The 17,972-nt window shown below is 42.9% G+C and overlaps 1 long non-coding RNA gene across 3 annotated transcripts in view; it reads left to right on the top strand.

Moving 5' to 3' along the window:
* The window catches only part of LOC142827298 (uncharacterized), a 205,472-nt gene extending 189,938 nt beyond the window's left edge, over positions 1-15,534 (top strand). For all 3 annotated transcript variants that reach the window (XR_012901952.1, XR_012901953.1, XR_012901954.1), the window contains exon 3: positions 13,442-15,534. This is a non-coding gene — a long non-coding RNA (uncharacterized LOC142827298). The remainder of the gene's footprint in view (positions 1-13,441) is intronic.
* Positions 15,535-17,972: the final 2,438 nt, after the last annotated feature.

Genomic DNA, 17,972 nt, shown 5'->3' with positions numbered 1-17,972 from the left:
TGGATAACAATTAGCAAGTTTTCATTCTGACTGATGATACAAGCAATCCACCAGGTTTCCATACACAGGCTTTTAGCCTCGGACCAGCACTTTTCCCAGTTCAATCTTTGTTCTTCAGGTGTTTCCGAGAGTGTCCTTATGTGCAGAGTGAGGAAACTAGATGATGTCCTTATCGATCTATCTATCGATACAGCTTTATATAGCATTAATGTATGAAGGGAACCTTTTGTTCCAAAAACAGTTCCCAGCCCAGTTTGTGGAAAATGCAGGTATTCAAGAATGAAGTTCAGTGTCATGTGGTCTGGTCACATGCCCTTGCTAGGTCATAACAGCCATGACTTATAAGCTGGCTGAACATTTACAGGAAGACTAAATTCATCCATAGGCCATTGTTTTTGCTGATGAGCCATCAACACTGTCTAACTTCTTCATTGTTGACCTGAAAGGCTAGCTGTGGGCATGGCGCAGAGCAAGCCTATTTGAAATACATATACCCAGTCAATATTCATAACTTCAGATATACAAGTGATACATGCATACAAACAGGATAATCATATTCAACCTCACGTGATCCATCTTATACAAAATGCATCATAATCATGTTGCAATTACATTATAATGGGAAAAACTATAAAGAAAATATAGTGAAGTGACACACAGGGAAGGAAGCCATGCCTTTTCTTGCCCATGATAGGCATGCTCAATTGAAGCACCAACATAGACGGGAGCAGCTCAACACAGTCAGGGCTGACCTTCAAAGAGGCAGGATTCCTGTTGTTGGCTCCAAGCCCAAGACTATGGCGGCCAGACCCATGAGACCCAGGCTGAAACCCAGCTACCTGAGGATGCCCAAAGCAGAGTGGAGTCATAGAGAGCTATATAGACCCCAGAGATGCCTGGACTGCTGCATCATCAAGTGACAGGATAGGAAGTAGCCCAGAGGAATGTACATTGATCCTGTTGTAGAACCGAGCAATAAGCCAGCATGATTTGGTAAGATCTTCACTGACTCAGACACAAGTATACTTGCTACTGACAGGGCTCTAGGCTAGGACTCCTGCCCAAATCCTGTCCATCACCAACACCCTTCCAGATGGTAGCCCATGCAGCTTACAGTAATTAAGCCACACCTATACTGGCTCTGGCCATTAGGTCACACATTCCTGAGGGAAAGGGCATCTATATTGACTCCAGCTGCTTGACTTCATAGCCCTGCAGGAGAGGGGAGGCATATTGACTTGGGCTATTAGGCCACACAGCCCTGCAATGGAGGATGGTCATATTAACTCTGGCCACTAGTTCTCCCACAGCCTTAGTTCTGGTCTTAGTTCTCCCACAGCCTGGGAGCAGCACCATGAGTAGCTTTGTAAGGTCTTCATGCTAAGGAATGTCCAAGCAGCAAAGCAGCCTGTCCCCTTTCCAGGTAATAGCAGTCTGCCTGCCTGCCTTTGTGTTCCTAATGCAGGGCAGAACAAGAGCAGTCCAATGATTTTGCTCTTGGTTTGTTCCCCAAATGAAGCAGCTCATTCAGGTGTCAGATACTTCCTGGAGCTTTGAAAGGGAAGGGGCCTATGACTGCAGGGCAACAAAGATCAAACACTGGGCAGAGCCAACAGAACAGGCAATGTGGGATGCTAGCAGAAGCCAGTTCTGTCGATAAAACAAACAGCAGAGTCTACGCTGGCTCTTTGTCAACAATAAAGGGAGGAGAGAGGAAAAAACTCTCTTGGATGGAAAAAACTCTAAGGATGGAAGTTTTTTGTTGCCGAAACAGGGCATTTCCCCCAACAGAAGTGGCATTACAGTGTGTAGGCTTGCACTGTATCTCTAAAAAAGCAGTTTTTGTCGACAAAACTTGGTAGTGGAGACATACCCTGACATACTTCGAGCATCTCTGAAAATTATTAACAGCAGTTTGAGCACATTCTGTGCCTCATTCCTATGGCCCAATTCCTGTCATCCATCAAGTATATTTTAAAATAGTACATGGTTTTTAGTACTGCAAAGTCAACAGTGCTGGAAAGTTGGCAGGTATGCTTGTTTAAATAACGTTCCCAAGTAGTCTGTTGGCAGGTGTTTCCAGAGAACTTTGAGCACAATTCTTTGGATAGGATATGTGCCAATGTACATAGCAACAGGAAAAAAGTGTTTTCCTTTACCACAGTTGGGACAGTGCAGTGTTTTAGATGCTAAACTGTGTATTCATTTCAGAAGCTCATTTTTACTTAGGAAGATGCTCTATTTTACCATTGTAGGGTAACAGTTTCTGTCTATATACCACTGGTGAGTTTCAGAATATGAGTAGATTCTCTTGACAATGAGCCAGCAGTATGTTCATGTTCATAGGTGGCCATGTGTGAGTTTTAATTCTTTTAAGGGTAGTTCTTCTTTACCTGGGCCGTAAAGTTTTCCAAAATTCATTATTAAATACTGTTTTTATATCTGGCCAAAACATAAAACAGACAGGGGGAGGTGGGCTGGGAGGCCCTGACTTCCTGACTTTGATTTCTGTTATTGTTGAACTCAGTTTGCCTTAATTGAAACCTGTCCTGCAGATTTAAAAAAACAAAACAAAACAAAACACATGACCAGTTTTATAACCCTTCTGGCATTCCGTCCCCTGCTTTTCATTGCTGGATGGTATGCTCTAGCACCGCAATTCTTTCTGCATTATCAGGAACTGTTAGATGCATTCAGGCTCGCTCTCTGACCCCAAAATAGAAACGATACCTGGAACAATAAACAAAGATCAAAGGTGGAGGGAAATGATAACTGAAGGATATGCAATTTTAGCATTTAAATATTAAATATTTCATTGTATTGCAGGATATTTTGAGACCAGAGTGGCAGCACATGTTCATGCTTGAAAAGGTTTACCAGTGCAGACACAAAAGTAGATCTATAGCAGCAAACCCCTCAGTGGGCACACACCATGCAGTTTAAAACCAGTTACCAGAATGGAACAAGCTATCCTGTCTCAAGGAATTTTTCTGCCAGTATAATTTTGTCTACAACAGTTTTTGCCAGCCTAGCTATGCCAGTTGGGGCTGTGAAAACTTTCTGGCGTAGATCAAGACTGAGAAGGTGAGGAACATAGTCTGGGAGTGGGCAACAGACACAGTAATTTCATTTCTGTGAAAATTAAATGTCAACACTGTTAGCTGGAGTGCACCCAACAAGATAGGCAGCAGGTGGGTCTTAGGGCTGCCTCCGACTGATAAAGATAGCAGCTGCTTGCACAACAACCTGACTCTAGTTGATGTGTAAGGGAAAGTCGAGGGGGATTTCACTCAGTCAAATGGAGCTGTTCCCTTCTCTGAGAGTTATTGTATATCAGCTAGTCTGCTAATAAAACTGAGTCAATAAAACAGCATTGATCTACACTAGCTTTAAATGTTTTTCTTCATAACCAGGTCTTAGACACATAATTTTTCAATGAAAGCTTAGATTCTGCAGTGCAGTCCTGTAGCAAGGAGCATATTCTGTGTCAACAAGCCTGTAGAATTGATATTATGAGGGCTCCTGGTATTAAACTATCCAGTGCTTGTTTAACAGTGCAGTAAAGAAAAAGGGGGAAATATGGTACTTGCCCCCAAAAACTTACAACCTAAATATAAGATCAGAGACAATAGATATGTATAGAAAGAAACGGTTGTGCAAGTAAAATAATGAGACAATATTGGTCAGCATGATAGACAGTGATTTCAGCACACCCATAGCCTAAATCTTGCCAAACATTTTGGAGGCATTGCGGTAAAGTATGCTATGGAAGCAGCTTTGTGATTGTCCTTGGGCAACAATCCCAACTCTGCAGGACTCTTCATAGTTAAGAGACTCAGTTTGGCCAGTTACCTTGCTTATAGGTGTGGTCTTAATACATGTTCAGTGTAACTGAAAAATGTAACTCCCAACATAGAGTTTAACATTATTATCCCCACTTGTAATATGGGGAACACAATGAGATTAAGGGACATGCCCAAGGTCACAGAGGAAGTCAGTGGCTGATTCCAGAATAGAAATCGAATCTATGGTCTATGGAAACTCCTGGTCCAGTGTTTTAACTACTAGATCATCCTTCTCATCAAAATTTCATGCCTATACTTACAGAAGGTGAAATTTGTTGTTGTGCTGGTTCTCTGCACAGGGATACAAGTCACCCGGTAAGCAAGTAAAAAGTGGGGTAAGCACATATAAACAAGGTTTGAATGAGTTCACCCTGGACAGCTAGCAGGGTGGGGGAAAGACTTCAGGAGTAAACTGCATTACCTGGACACACCTACCCTACCTAGATATCCAGCAGACACAGCGGTGTTGCTCAAAGTGACTTTAGCTGCTGTTGGGTTTCAAATCACTTTAGTTCTGAATGCAGGGGTAGTGAAATGTCATCGACATGGTTGCCTTTATCGTATGAATAAAAGAGAGCAGAACTGTGCCTAACCTTTCCAAATGAGAGGATCAGCCTCAACTGGAAGGACCTCTTTAAGCCAGGGGCTTGAATGCCAGACCCCTAAGGCTAGGTCTTAAAGCTGCTGCCAAAAGGTTCTTGACAACATGTCATTGTGAGGAATTTGCTTCTCTGTGCCCAAATCTGGAGCTCTGTTCAGCCTTGTATGTGTGAACAAGAATCAGGTTAAATGTCCAAGGTCATGTACACTCTGAGATACCAATGGGAGCCAAGTCATTTTCTGTATTTTTCCTGATGAGAAATTAGACACTTTAAAGCAAGGAAGAGGCAAATCTTGCAAGTGTTTTTGTAAAATGTGTTATTAGAGCTGAACAAATCTCTCTGCTCTCCTCTCCCAAATTTTGAATGTGCTTCTACTGTGTTTGTGGCCTTGTTCAGGTTTCTATTGCAAACATATCTTAGCAATTACATTCACTATCAAGGATGTTCTCAGAACTGGTGAATTTTAAGTGAATATCTGCAGAAAGCAAATTGTGAACTCATGGTAACGTGTTATAAAAATGTACTTATACAGTTAAGGAACAGGGGGGACAGTACCATATGTCCAATATGAGTCCAGTCAAAGCCAACCCACACTTCCTGAATTATGAATATTGAATGTTCTCACCCAGCTGCCTGAAACTGATCTATACACTGAGAATTATTTTCTGTTTATTCAGGAGTTGGACTGCAAGATTTAGACTTACCTGTGACATTCATTGTTCACACGGTGCCTAATAATTTTGAAAAATGTTTAAATTAGAGAAAATCTTTTCATAGATAATTCATGAATAGAAAGATAAAAAGCACACTTAATCGAATAAATGATTTGCCGCAAAGGATTTACCCAGCGCTACTCTTTATAGGGAGGCAGGAAAAGGATGCTCGTTGTAACAGCAAAATGGAGAAGTATGAGGGACTTGATGTCAGTTGTATGCTTAAATGCAAAGGAAAATTGCATGCAAAGAACAAGATTCAAATGAGGCCACAGAATGAAATAGCTTTAAACATAGAGAAAGTTACAGCAAAAAGCTCATCATAAGGACAGTGCTAAACCTCCCTAGCTGGCAAAACCAGAATGGTTGTTCCATCAAGGTAGTGTTCATCCTCTGTTAATCACAGCTGCCTTCCTCCCAACAGGTTTTGAATATAGCAACTGAAGAAACAATGGGCTTATTGCTAGGTGGTGTACAAAGGCAGAAAGGAAACTGTTTATCAGCAACAATGCATATGGGAGAGCCACTTCCTATTAATTTAAAAAATAAAAGTACAAAACTGTAACATAAAGATCTCTGAGCTGGCTGAGTTATTAATATGGAACACGGGTTGAAAAAGGAATGATAATGTGGAACAGGAGGGCATGACTGCTGATCTCATAGAGAAAACATGCAGAAAATACCATGCAAAACACTGAACAAATGACTTCATGTGAATGGCAGATTTCTTCTGCTGCATCAAGCATATTTTTTGGGTACATCTGTGACGCTGCCTTTCTAATGGATGAGGCATGCGTATAGGGTATCTCAAATAAAAAAAACAAGTAGTATTGGTTTCCCATAGTGTAGCTATCTCAGGCTATGTCTACACTGCACGCTTATTTTGAAATAACTCATGTTATTTCGAAATAACAGAGTGTGGGCTACCCAGCTTTTTATTCTGATTTCTGTAACCCTCATTTCACAAGGAGTAAAGGAAGTCGAAGGAAGAGTGTTCTTCCTTCGTCTTCCTTTTGTGTAGACCATGCCAAAAGTCAAATTAAGCGATTTCAATGCAATTAACGTAGCTGAAGTTGTGTATCTTAACTAGACGTGGTTCTGTCAAAAATGGCAGGCTTTTTCAAAAGAGTGCCATGACATGATTATGCAAATGAAGCATGGGATATTTAAATCCCTGTTTCATTTGCAATTTCAAAGTGTCTAATTTATATCCCTCTGTTGAAAGAGGGATGTAGCCTAGACACAGCCACAGATACATAAAGCATAGCTGCATTCTGGATGTGGAAGAGGACATGACTCAGGCCATGAACCTGCAAAAGGTTCCATTAAAGTGAAGCCCCACTGCATGTGAAACCCCACTGAATGATTCCCTAGGATTCACTTATGTGGGTTTGGCTGCAAGATTCCCTGTGACATTCATTGCTCCCACAGAGCTTAAAGTGTTTGAAGGAGTCCTGCTTTACTCTGAGTCCTATTCCTGCCTGTGCATAACAATAAGAACTGCACAGCACCCCAATCAGATTCTCTCTCTGGGAAGCACAGCCCTTAAAGTCACAAGCCCCACAATGCCACACTACCCAATACTTAAAATCCATTATTTTCTTTATTTTTATCTCCACCTATGCACCAAGGGCAGATGCGGCTTGCTTACTCGGTATAGTATCCCTTGCAATTTGTCCTCACTCACTTCTCTTTTCAAGCTACCTCTAAATTACTTTGGGCCAAATTGTCCAGGCTTAAAGGTGCTATAGAACTGGGAGCAGCAGCAGCTGGTCCTAATTACACTTTTGAAATGATGCCAGGATCTGGAAGTTGAAGAAGCTATTGCATGGCCACCCACATTCCACATCTTTGGCCACTCACCTAACCCGCTAGCTATATATTAGATTATTTTGGTTGCACGTGGTTGTTGGAACAAAAGGACCACAAGTTGGCCAGGGAAACAAAAGCCATAGTGCCATGAAAAAAGCCATAACATTTTCTGTAAACATCCCTGTTCTGAATTCTGTTGCTCCATTTTTGCTCTCACACATTCGCAACCTTTTTGCTGTTAGGGGCAGAAATGTGTGTCTGATATGGGTTTTTTATGTGACTGAGAAACAAAACAGTTACTCTCTTGGTGTTCTTTTGCTCCCTGTGGGCTTTCATGACTAGCTAGCATAAAAATAAATTCCAAAATGTAGGCCACAGTTATAACTCTCCCATGCCTAGAAATGAACATGTAAGTAGATAAGACTCTAGAACCCAATTTGTACACACATGTAATTGTATGCACAAATTTAGAGACCAAAGTACAGTGGTAGGACATTGTAGCCTTTTCCCTGGCCCTGAATAATACAAAGCAGACTAGAAGTGGCTCTAGCCATCTATTTGAGGAGTACTCTATCTTTCTACACCCTTTGTGCCTGGTACCAGAGTCATCTGATGGTTCAGGGAAGCCACTCCCGGTGCTGCACTTTGGGGGCCCTACAGCGGCCACTCCAACCATCCTATGGACAGGATATGAGGGACCTGGAGGGGTTAGGGGGTCTGGCATGGCAACAAGGGTCAGCCGTCCTCCCACCCCAAACTCACCATGGTGGTGGGATCCAGAGTGGTCTGACAGCCTGTTCTGTTCCACCCTGCTGCCCTCTTCCAGTTGGCTACATTCAGCTTCTCAATGGTGGCGGGAAATGAAGTGCCCCGGCCCCAGACACTTTGCTTCCTACCACCATGGAGGAGTGGGGTGGAGCTGGCTGGAAGGGTAGCACAGCAGGGCAAAGTGGAGTGGCGCAGGCTGCTGGGCTGCTCCCGATCCTGCCACCTATGTGATGAGTTGGGGAGCATGACTGCCGCCTCGCCAGAACCTCCATCATTTCCTGGGCCACATTGCTCAGGGAAGGGGACAGAGCAGGGATGGGATTTGGGTAAGGGGTAAAGCAGGAACCAAGGCTGCAGTGGTGGGGGGGATTACCCCAGGCCCTGCACATGGGGCATGGGGGTTGGGTTGCTAAGGGTGCCTTATGACCCAGAAGCAGCAGCTGAGTCAACCGAATAGGTGAGCCAATAATATTACGGTCTCACAACAGGCACAAGCCACCTTGCTTTTATGAAAACTAACATAAGGACGGCCATGCTGTGTCAGAGCAGTGATCCCTCTAGCCCAATGTCCATTCTTTAGACAGTGGCCAGTGCCAGATGCTTCAGAAGGAATTAGCAGAATAGCACAGTTTATCAAGTGATTCATCCCCTGTCATCCAGGCCCAGCTTCTGGCAGTCAGAGTTTTAAGGACAAGTTTTAAGTTTTATTGGCTAATAGCTGATGATGTACCTATCATCCATGAAATGATTTAATTCTGTTTTGAACCCAGTCAGTCTTCACAACATGCCCTGGCCAGGAGTTCCACAGTGCGTATTGTGTGAAGAAGTACTTCCTTATGTTTGTTTTAAACCTACTGCCTATTAATTTCATTGGATGATCTCTGGTTCTAGAATTATTAGGGTATATAACTTTTTTCTCCACATCATTCACGATTTTATAGACATCTGTCATATTCCTCCTTACTCTTCTCTAAACTGAACAGTCCTAGTCTTAATCTTTCCTCATGCGAAAGCTATTGCTTACCTGTCATTCTTTTTGCTGCCCTTCTCTGTACTTTTCCCAGCTGTAATATATCTTTTTTGAGATGGGGTAACCTGAACTGCACTCAGTCTTCAAGGGGTGGGCCTAGCATGGATTTATGTAGGGGAATGATGAAGGAAACCCTGATTGAACCAATGTGATTAACTGAAGTATGACAAGCACATATACACTAGTGGCCTGTACTAGCTGCGGGCAACAATGTTATTAAGTTAACCACTGGGCAGACTCAGAAATGTCTGGTGGTTTTGAGAGTACTGTAGTAAGGTGTCTAGATGCTATGACAGTGGACACGTCCAAGTAAAGAGAAAGAGAGCACAGAGGCAGGCCCACAGACTAGGCTGGCATTATGAAATGAGACTTGCATCCTTTCCATGCATTTCACAGGTGTGTATGCTGGCATACATTTGTCCAGACATATTTGCTTGGTCAGTTCCTTTTAAAAATATTTTTTAACAAATACAGCCTTTTTTGTATAACTTCCAGCCCAGGAAGCAAAAAGATTTGCCTTTAATGAAGATTTTAAATACCCGATCAGCGTATAAACAACAGAAAAGACAACATAAGAGATAAGTAAAGAGTAGATTGGCTGCCTGTCTTTTTCTAGCCTGCACATAAGAAACATGTAATACATATTAAAAATTTTGTCTGAATAATAGTACCACCAGGAATATTGGAGTTACAGTTCTATATGGTTCTTGGCAAAATGCCATGCTGGATCCACTGTCCAGATATAATTATCTTGCATCATAAATTTCATTTTCCCATTAGGCCCTGTTTTTTTCACTCTTCCATGCTGGAAATATGCCAACTTCCTTAATATAGGGTTGAAATCTTAATCCTACTTTTATTCAGTCTATAAAAACCCATATATATTGTGCTATATGAGAATTAACCCCTGATTATGAGTGATGTCTGTAGTTATCAAGTGTTAGTCTCCTTAAAGTGTGTGATATATGTTGGGGGGGAACGGATTGTTTGTTTGCATTTTTTGTTTATCCTGCATACACACTTAGGGTACGTCTAGACTACATGCCTCCGTCGACGGAGGCATGTAGATTAGACAGATCGGCAGAGGGAAATGAAGCCGCGATTAAAATAATCGTGGCTTCATTTAAATTTAAATGGCTGCCCCGTTCTGCCGATCAGCTGTTTGTCGGCAGATCGGGGCAGTCTGGACGCGCCGCGTTGACAAAAAGCCTTTCTTGATCGGCACAGGTATGCCTCGTGAAACCAGGTTTACCTGTGCCGATCAAGAAAGGCTTCTTTGTCGACACAGCGCGTCCAGACTGCCCCGATCTGCCAACAAACAGCTGATCGGCAGAGTGGGGCAGCCATTTAAATTTAATCGCGGCTTCATTTCCCTCTGCCGATCTGTCTAATCTACATGCCTCTGTCGACGGAGGCATGTAGTCTAGACGTACCCTTACATATCAATGAGATAAAGACAAATGACATTCTTGGCTTGAACCAGTTCAAATGTTGGTATTTCCTTGTACACATCACCAAGACAGCCTCACAGCTGAGTAGGCTTGTTCCGGTAAGCTTTAAAACAAGAATAAAAAGGTTTATAAATGAGAGAGACAAGGTAGGTGAGGTAATAACTTTATGGGACCAGCTTCCGTTGATAGCAAGTAGAAGCATTAAGGCTTCACAGAGTTCTTGTGCAAGTCTGTCAGCTCTGTGAAGCTCTGTGTGCAAGTGGAAGATGGTCTATCCACCTGGTTTCATACTCTGGAATCGATACAATAACAAAACACTGCAAAAAAGGCTTATAAATAGTAGAAGCCAACAAGAGATTAGAGACAACAGGCCCCAGGGTGTCCTGCATTGAACCCATTGTAACAGTAGTCTTTTCATGGAGGTTTCTCATGTCACAGTTTGGCGTATTGATCTGTTTGGAGAAAAAAATGCAGAAATTCAGGGGTGTGACTCTATCTTTGTGTTTCTTCCTTTCTCATAAAGGACATGTCTACACTGTCCTGTGTCATTTTCATTTTGTTCTCCAGGAATAACTATGGTGTGGAGGTTATGAAGAAGTCCATGGCTTCTCAAGTCTCTTGACAATTTTTAAAATGGAGGACTATGTTATGTGGGAGAAAAACCAAATAACTCCAATTATGTCTAAAGGGGAGACTGTGCAGGAAATCAAAACTGTCTAAAAGAAAACTGCTGTAAGGGTTAAAAGTTTTCCAGACCTCTCTCCCTGTATCAGAGAGAAATCAAATTAACTCTAATCAAGACCCTTACAATGCCTATCTCAAATTCATGGATACTCCTAGTCTGTCAGGGTATGTCTACACTACCCCGCTAGTTCGAACTAGTGGGGTAATGTAGGCATACCGCACTTGCAAATGAAGCCCGGGATTTGAATTTCCTGGAGAAGAAAATTCTGTCCTTGGAGAAGAAGATCAAGGAGCAGTCCTTGTATTGTGATTTTTGTGGTAGATGATCCCAGCAAAGATAATAGAGGTGTCCAGCCAATCTTGCTACTCCCATTTTACCTCAGAGGTGGAAGCTGGGCTTCCCAGAGGCTGTACTGGAGATGCCAACTGCTGAGGTGAGTGATGGCGTTCCTTTGCTACACAGGCCCTCTGCTGTTACTTTGTCACCTCTGGGTGAAATTCAGGCCTGTGATAAAGCTTATCCCTGAGGCCTGATGTAATGCGTAAGACTTGTTCTGGCTCTCTGCACAGCAGCTCATTTTATCTCCAGTGACAACTTTTGTGAGAAGGCAAGGGGGAAAGGCATAAGAAGATTCCATTGTATATCCATCCTCGTCACTATACTTATTACTCAGTTATAAGTAGGGATTTCAAATCCAGTCAGTCGAGGGTTTTCAAATCTGGCAGGTTTGAGAAAGTTCACAGTTCCCCATGTGGGTTGCTACAGTCCCTGTTTCATTATGCCTCTCTGACTGTGCTGTGTTGGGGGGCAGTTGAGCAGCTGAAGCCTGTTTTATTTCGCAGACTACCTGGCTTTATTTCCAGGTCTGATTTTCTAGAAGAATTTTGCCATGAACAATCTGCAGTAGTTGGCTAGAAAAGCTGACAGAGTAAGTGGAACAGAAGAAACAAGAGTGTTAATCCACCTATAGGCAAGCTAGGCAGCTGCTAGAATGGCAAATTAGCCTGTAGACTGGGCTAAACCTGAGTGGCATTGTGAAGCCTTGTGCCATGGCACTGGAGTTTGGCTTCACTGTCCATCCATCACAACAGAGGGGAGGCTGGGCCAAACTGAAGTGAGATGAGAGGACGCCTACTGAAGTGTTACCTTCAGCAGCAGATTGCCTTGAGTAGCCTCTGGTATTAATGAGAATAAATGGGGCTTGTTTTTTAAAGCTCCAGTCACGCCTGTGTTAGTAACCAAGTGTGCCAAGTGGAGATGCTTGTGAGGGATAACAAGGATATAGTGTACCAGTAATATTCTGTTATTTCTGTCACAGGATTGCTGTACTGTGACTGTTCATTCACGGAATCCTATTGTAATTTATAATACAGTGTCAAATATTGGAATGTGAATTAAATATCTCTAAAGGCCATGCCTTTCAGAGTTTTAATGGAGTACTGAGTTTTTTTGAAATGGAGAGTATGTCTGGGAATAATAAGTTTTCCCCTTAAAATAACAGATGCTTGGTGACCTTTCCTTATGGGAAGTAAAACTCTGACATGCATAACAATTTCTGTAAATGTGGTGAACAGTGCTGTTTAAAGAAAGAGACAATTAAAATGGAAAGGAATTTATTAAGCAATAGTTTGTCTTGCCAAGTTTTCTGCCCTTTTTCAACATTGTTTTACAGTCAGCCTGGAAATCTGTGGGTGTTTGCTAGCAGCAACAGCAGTATTGCCAAATTTTTAACGGGTATCTACCCATTTTAGCCTAGCATTCTACCTTGGCCAATTGTTGATGCTCCCTGTAAATGAAGGCAAAATCCTTCAGAATGCACTTAGCCAAATGAGCATGTGTTCTGTGGGAGAGAGAATTCCTTCCTGATCCCCACAGAGATCGTCTTTCACACTGAAGCATATGATTTGATATTTTAGCATGCATAACTAACGTTATTTTAGGTAATTAAATTATCCAGCTCTATTGAAAAATCTAGCCACAGTATTTAATGCAAAGGCCTCCTGTAGAAATGAATGAATTTAACAGTCTGAGAACATGGCCGCCGTAAAGAAGCATTTTATGTTCTTTGTTTCATCGTTTGACCTCTTGTTGGGGTGTTATGAGAGATTAAAAAGCAAAAGCTCTCCCACCAGGACATGAAATACGGCTTCTTTCTGGGGAGGGAGGGATTTGTTGAGGAAAGCATCTTATCATTCTTCAGGCATTTTAAAGGCCAGTAATCTATATTTGGTTCAAGCTGGGTGCTAGACTCCTTATTCCTTGGTATGTTGTCTTCTAGTTAAAGGCAAATATGAAGAGGTTGAAAGAATTTTCTTTGAACCTCCTACAACAAATCACTATGGATCATAAAAAGACTGTTGAGACAAGAAAGCAATATTGTATTGAAAATTCTGAAACGACCATAGGAGAGAAAATTCTCACTATTGCTTTGATTGCTATAGAAAGTTTTTAAACTAGCTTCTGAACTGCCAAAATTCCTTTATGAGATAAACTATAAGACAATTTTCTCTCTCTCTCTCTCTTTTTTTTTTTTAGAACTGGTATCCCATGTACCTCTGTTCCACTGACAATGATTAAGAATCAACAACGTCTCTTCATCTGTACCAGCTAAAAATCTGGTAATATCCCGCGGTAAAATAAAATCCAGGCCATGCTGACCATTGATTGAAAACGGTTTAAACGTCAGGTCACAATGTGGTTTGCAGCATTTCACACAACTGGAGAAGGAGTCCTAAAACAGAAAGGGTAACAGCTGGGCAATTTCAAAGAATTACTGAGAAAGGAATTTTGGAAATGTAATAAAAGTATTTTCAGTTCTCCTTCCTCTGTCCTTTCTGTCTCTCCTGCCTGAGTAATTTGAAATATTAAAAATGTATAGAGACTACGTATCTCTAGTGTCCAGTATAAGTTTCCCAACATTTAGAAGACTGAAGGGTTTTTTCATGTTTATATTTTCCAGCTCTGGTTTAGGAGCTAAATTGCCCATTAAGAACACAAATGACTTCAGGGCATTGGTGGGCAACCATGGCTAGTGAGTGGGTTGTATACGTGGTCCTCCTTTGTCTCAGTGGGCAGCAAGATTGAAATTAGGCATGTGCACTAACCAGGACACCAAGAATAAGATGAAATATATTGCATTTGATTCTCCTTCTTTATCATGCTTTTTCAACACTAGATATGCCCTCCCAATTTGACAGAGATCCATTAATAACTACTCTTTGAGTATGGTCTTTGTGCACCCACCTGATCATAATTTCGGCTAGACTCTGGTTTCCCTATTGCGGTTATGAGAATGCCATGTGAAACTGCATGAGAAGCCTTATTAAAATCAAGATGCATCATGTCTGCTGTTGACGCATATCCACTGCACCAGCAACCTTATCAAAGAAGGAAATTTGACCTATAATTCCCCAGGTCCTCTTTGTTCCCCCATTTAAAAATAGGTACTCTGTTCACCCTTCAGTCTTCTGGGACTTCACCTGTCCTCCATGACTTCTGGAAGATAATGCTAATGATTCCAAGATTGGTTCAGCTGGTTCTGCAAGTAACGTAGGATGAATATTATCAGGCACTGCCAACTGGATCTATCTAACTTATCTATATATTCTTTAACCTCTTCTTTCCTTGTTTTACCTTGTGTCTCTTCTCTCTTGATGTTAATATTAATTATGTTGTGTGGAGTCACCGTTAACCATTTTAGCCAACACTGATGCAAAATAGTTATTAAATATCTCAGTCTATTTGATGTCATACTTATTAGTTCTACTTTCCTGACAAGAAAGGAACTACACATTCCTTCATCTTTCTCTTGCTTCATGTCCCTTGCCAATTGTAACTTATTTTGTGCCTTAGTCTTTCTGATTTTGTTCCTACATCCTAGCCTTTTGTGGACAATTTGACAAGGATGAGTACGTTTTCAATTACTGTAGGATTCACTTTTAATGTTCATATCATTAAAGAGCTCTTTAAGGAGCCATATTGGCCTCCTACTTGTCTCACTTTCTCTCCTTTACACTTGGATAATTTACAGTTGTGCTTGGAATACTTTCTCCTTGAGAAATTCTCTCCTGATTTCCTTTATCACTTGATTTTCTTTCTGTGGGATCTTACCTACCACTTCAATGAGTTTGTCAAAGTTTGCTGTTTGGAAGTCCATTGTCCTTATTCTGCATCTCTCATGTCTCCCTTTCCTTTCATCTTGCATATTAAAATGTTGGAAGTTTACTAAGTTATTTTTACAAGGAACTAAATCCAAAAGAGCATTGATCAAACCACTGTAGAAAAGGGGTGTTCATATGGGGGTAGCAAATAATACGTTTTAAAAACCTTGAAATACAGGGATATAACTTCAAAAGTGCACCTTCGTTTTGGAAAAACAACATAATGTGTGTCCAGTAGACTCCAAGGAGGCCAATGGGAATGGAAGGTATTCATATTCTCATTGCATTGGGCCTTACCTCTATATCCTGTATGAAGTAACACATGGGGAGAACAGTTTAGAGTTCAGCAATATGACCAGCTGTTCACAGGAGTTACAGTTGAAGGGAATGGTCATTTAGGGGAGTGGGATTCTAGTCAATGTAAATTACTGGTTTATAAAATTGTATAACTTCAAAATTCTTCATACTCACCACACAGAAATGACAGTAAGCCACGGGATTCTACCCAGTCCATGCACCTCCTGAGTAAGTATTAGTATTATTTACTAATAGCACATTTACCTAGCATTGCTCAGATCCTTAAGGAGAGGCTCAGGACAGGAGATGTGTGGGGTGTAGAAGTCAAGATTGGGGGAAAGAGGGGAGCTCTAGCCTGGGGACTTTATGGCTGCGTCTAGACTGGCAAGTTTTTCCAAAAAAGCAGCTGCTTTTGCGGAAAAACTTGCCAGCTGTCTACACTGGCCGCTTGAATTTCCGCAAGAACACTGACTTCCTACTGTCTGAAATCAGTGCTTCTTGTGGAAATGCTATGCTGCTCCCGTTTGGGCAAAAGCCCTCTTGCGCAAATGCTTTTGTGCAAGAGGGCCAGTGTAGACAACGCAGTATTGTTTTGCGCAAAAAAAGCCCCGATCGCGAAAATGGCGATCGGGGCTTTCTTGCGCAACACCATGTCTAGATTTGCACGAATGCTTTTCCGCAAAAAGTGCTTTTGCGGAAAAGCATCCGTGCCAATCTAGGTGCTCTTTTCTGCAAATGCTTTTAACGGAAAACTTTTCAGTTAAAAGCATTTGTGGAAAATCATGCCAGTCTAGACGTAGCCAAGGTGTGTGTGTACATGTGTGTGCGCAGATAGTGGGGAGGGCAGGGGCAAGATTCAGACCAAGGCTGCTTGTTCTTCCCCCTCCTGTCCCTATCAGGGAGTGAGAGCAAAGTGCACAGCTCATCTGCCCCCTGCGCTCCTCAGCTAGAATGAGGAATGCAGCAAACTGTACTCTTTTCCCTTACTCCTGATGAAGAGGGACAGCCAGCAATATCCCTATACAAATTGGGATGGGGTGGGGTGGAAGCATCAGCCCTCCCCACACCCTGCACTCTCTAAAGGGCACCTGAGGGGTGAGAGGTTTGGGGCAGCAGCAGTCCTGGGTAGGGTGGTGAGGGAGCACCCCCAGCCAGCTCCTTTCACCTGCCTGGTGAGTGTCTCTCTTTTCCATATGGTTTTATGACAAGCAATCCCATTCCAGACACATCCCATTTTCCTGGCACAACCAAACCCTTACTTTGCTTCAAGTTAGGATAAGAGGAAGCAGTATGCCCAATTTGGTGGTCCTAGCTCTTACCATGTCGGAGGAGTTCTTGAACAGACAGAAAGACAGGAAGACTCTCTCAAACATATAGTAGATGTGTATTTCCATGGCACATAGGAATCTTCAGTATGCACCAGGACCCTACTGGTGTAGGCAGTATGCAAGCAGAGAACAATAAGACCGTCCTCACCTAACGGAGCTTAATTCTACTAAGTTGTAACCCTGTCAATTTTTCTTGGCTTCAGCTGGAGTGAAAGGGCAAAATGTGTGTAAATGAGAGAGCTTAGGAAGACAGTGAAGGGGTCTGGCTAAGAAAAGGGGGGAAATAAGCCAAGAGGAATGGCCAAAGGAACCTCTCATTTCCAGCAGACATGATCAAATGAGGAAAGAATATTCCACCACGAAAAATCCAGTAAATGAAGGATACTTGCTTATCTAGCATCCAGCACAATGTGGCCCTGGCCCATGGCCAGGGCTCCTGGGTATTACAGTAATACAACTACATAATAATAATAAAAGAAATAACAAAAGCCTGACATTTCAACTATTATTTATGACCATAACTGTTAGTTTAACTCTGCTGCTCCTCTCACCTACTTTAATAGGGTCACAAAGTTTAAGAACAGAAGATCATCTAGTTCAGGGATTCTCAACCTCTTTCCCAGCCAGCACGCTATGAAAACTCCAAGGCCCCACTGTGCCACAACAACTGTTTTTCTGCATACAAAAGCCTGGGCCAGCAAGCACGGCAATTGCTCAGTGCCCCAGGTCACGGCGGTAGGGAGGGAGCAGTGCACCAAGCTAAGTTGCTCAGGATTTGATTCAATCCCTCGTGACAGGGCTCGGGGCCCCAGGAGTCAGCCTCACATGGTAGGGGTTTAGCTTTCCGCTCTGAGCCCCAGCAAGTCTAATGTCCTTTCCATTGGCGTGTGCACAGGGTGTGCCCTAATGTCTCGGGCTGGCTAGCCCGAGCCATTTTTGTGTGCTGGGCCCCACCCGGCCCGGCAGCACCGCACAGCCCAGCAGCACGGCGTGGCAGCCCTGAGGCACCCAGGAGTGCCCCTGCCCAGCACGGCAGTACTGCGCAGCACCCCTGAGGTGCCTGGGAGCTCCCCCGAGGTGCCTGGGAGCATCCCCGCCTGGCACGGCAGCACAGCATGGCGCCCCTGAGGCGCCCGGGAGCGCCCCCTCCCAGCCTGGCAGCACGGCGCAGTGCCCCTGAGGCACACCGGGCTAAGGCCCAGCCAGCCTGTAGCTTGGGCCGGCTCTGACTCCAGCCCCGCAAATAGGAAGGCAGAAGCCGAAGGTAAGGTAAGGGAGGGG

The sequence above is a fragment of the Pelodiscus sinensis genome, chromosome 2 (assembly GCF_049634645.1).
Source record: "Pelodiscus sinensis isolate JC-2024 chromosome 2, ASM4963464v1, whole genome shotgun sequence".
NCBI classification, from domain to species: Eukaryota; Metazoa; Chordata; order Testudines; family Trionychidae; genus Pelodiscus; species Pelodiscus sinensis.
The sequence above is the reverse complement of the archived record's forward strand: the minus strand, read 5'-3'. Positions and strand labels throughout refer to the sequence as shown.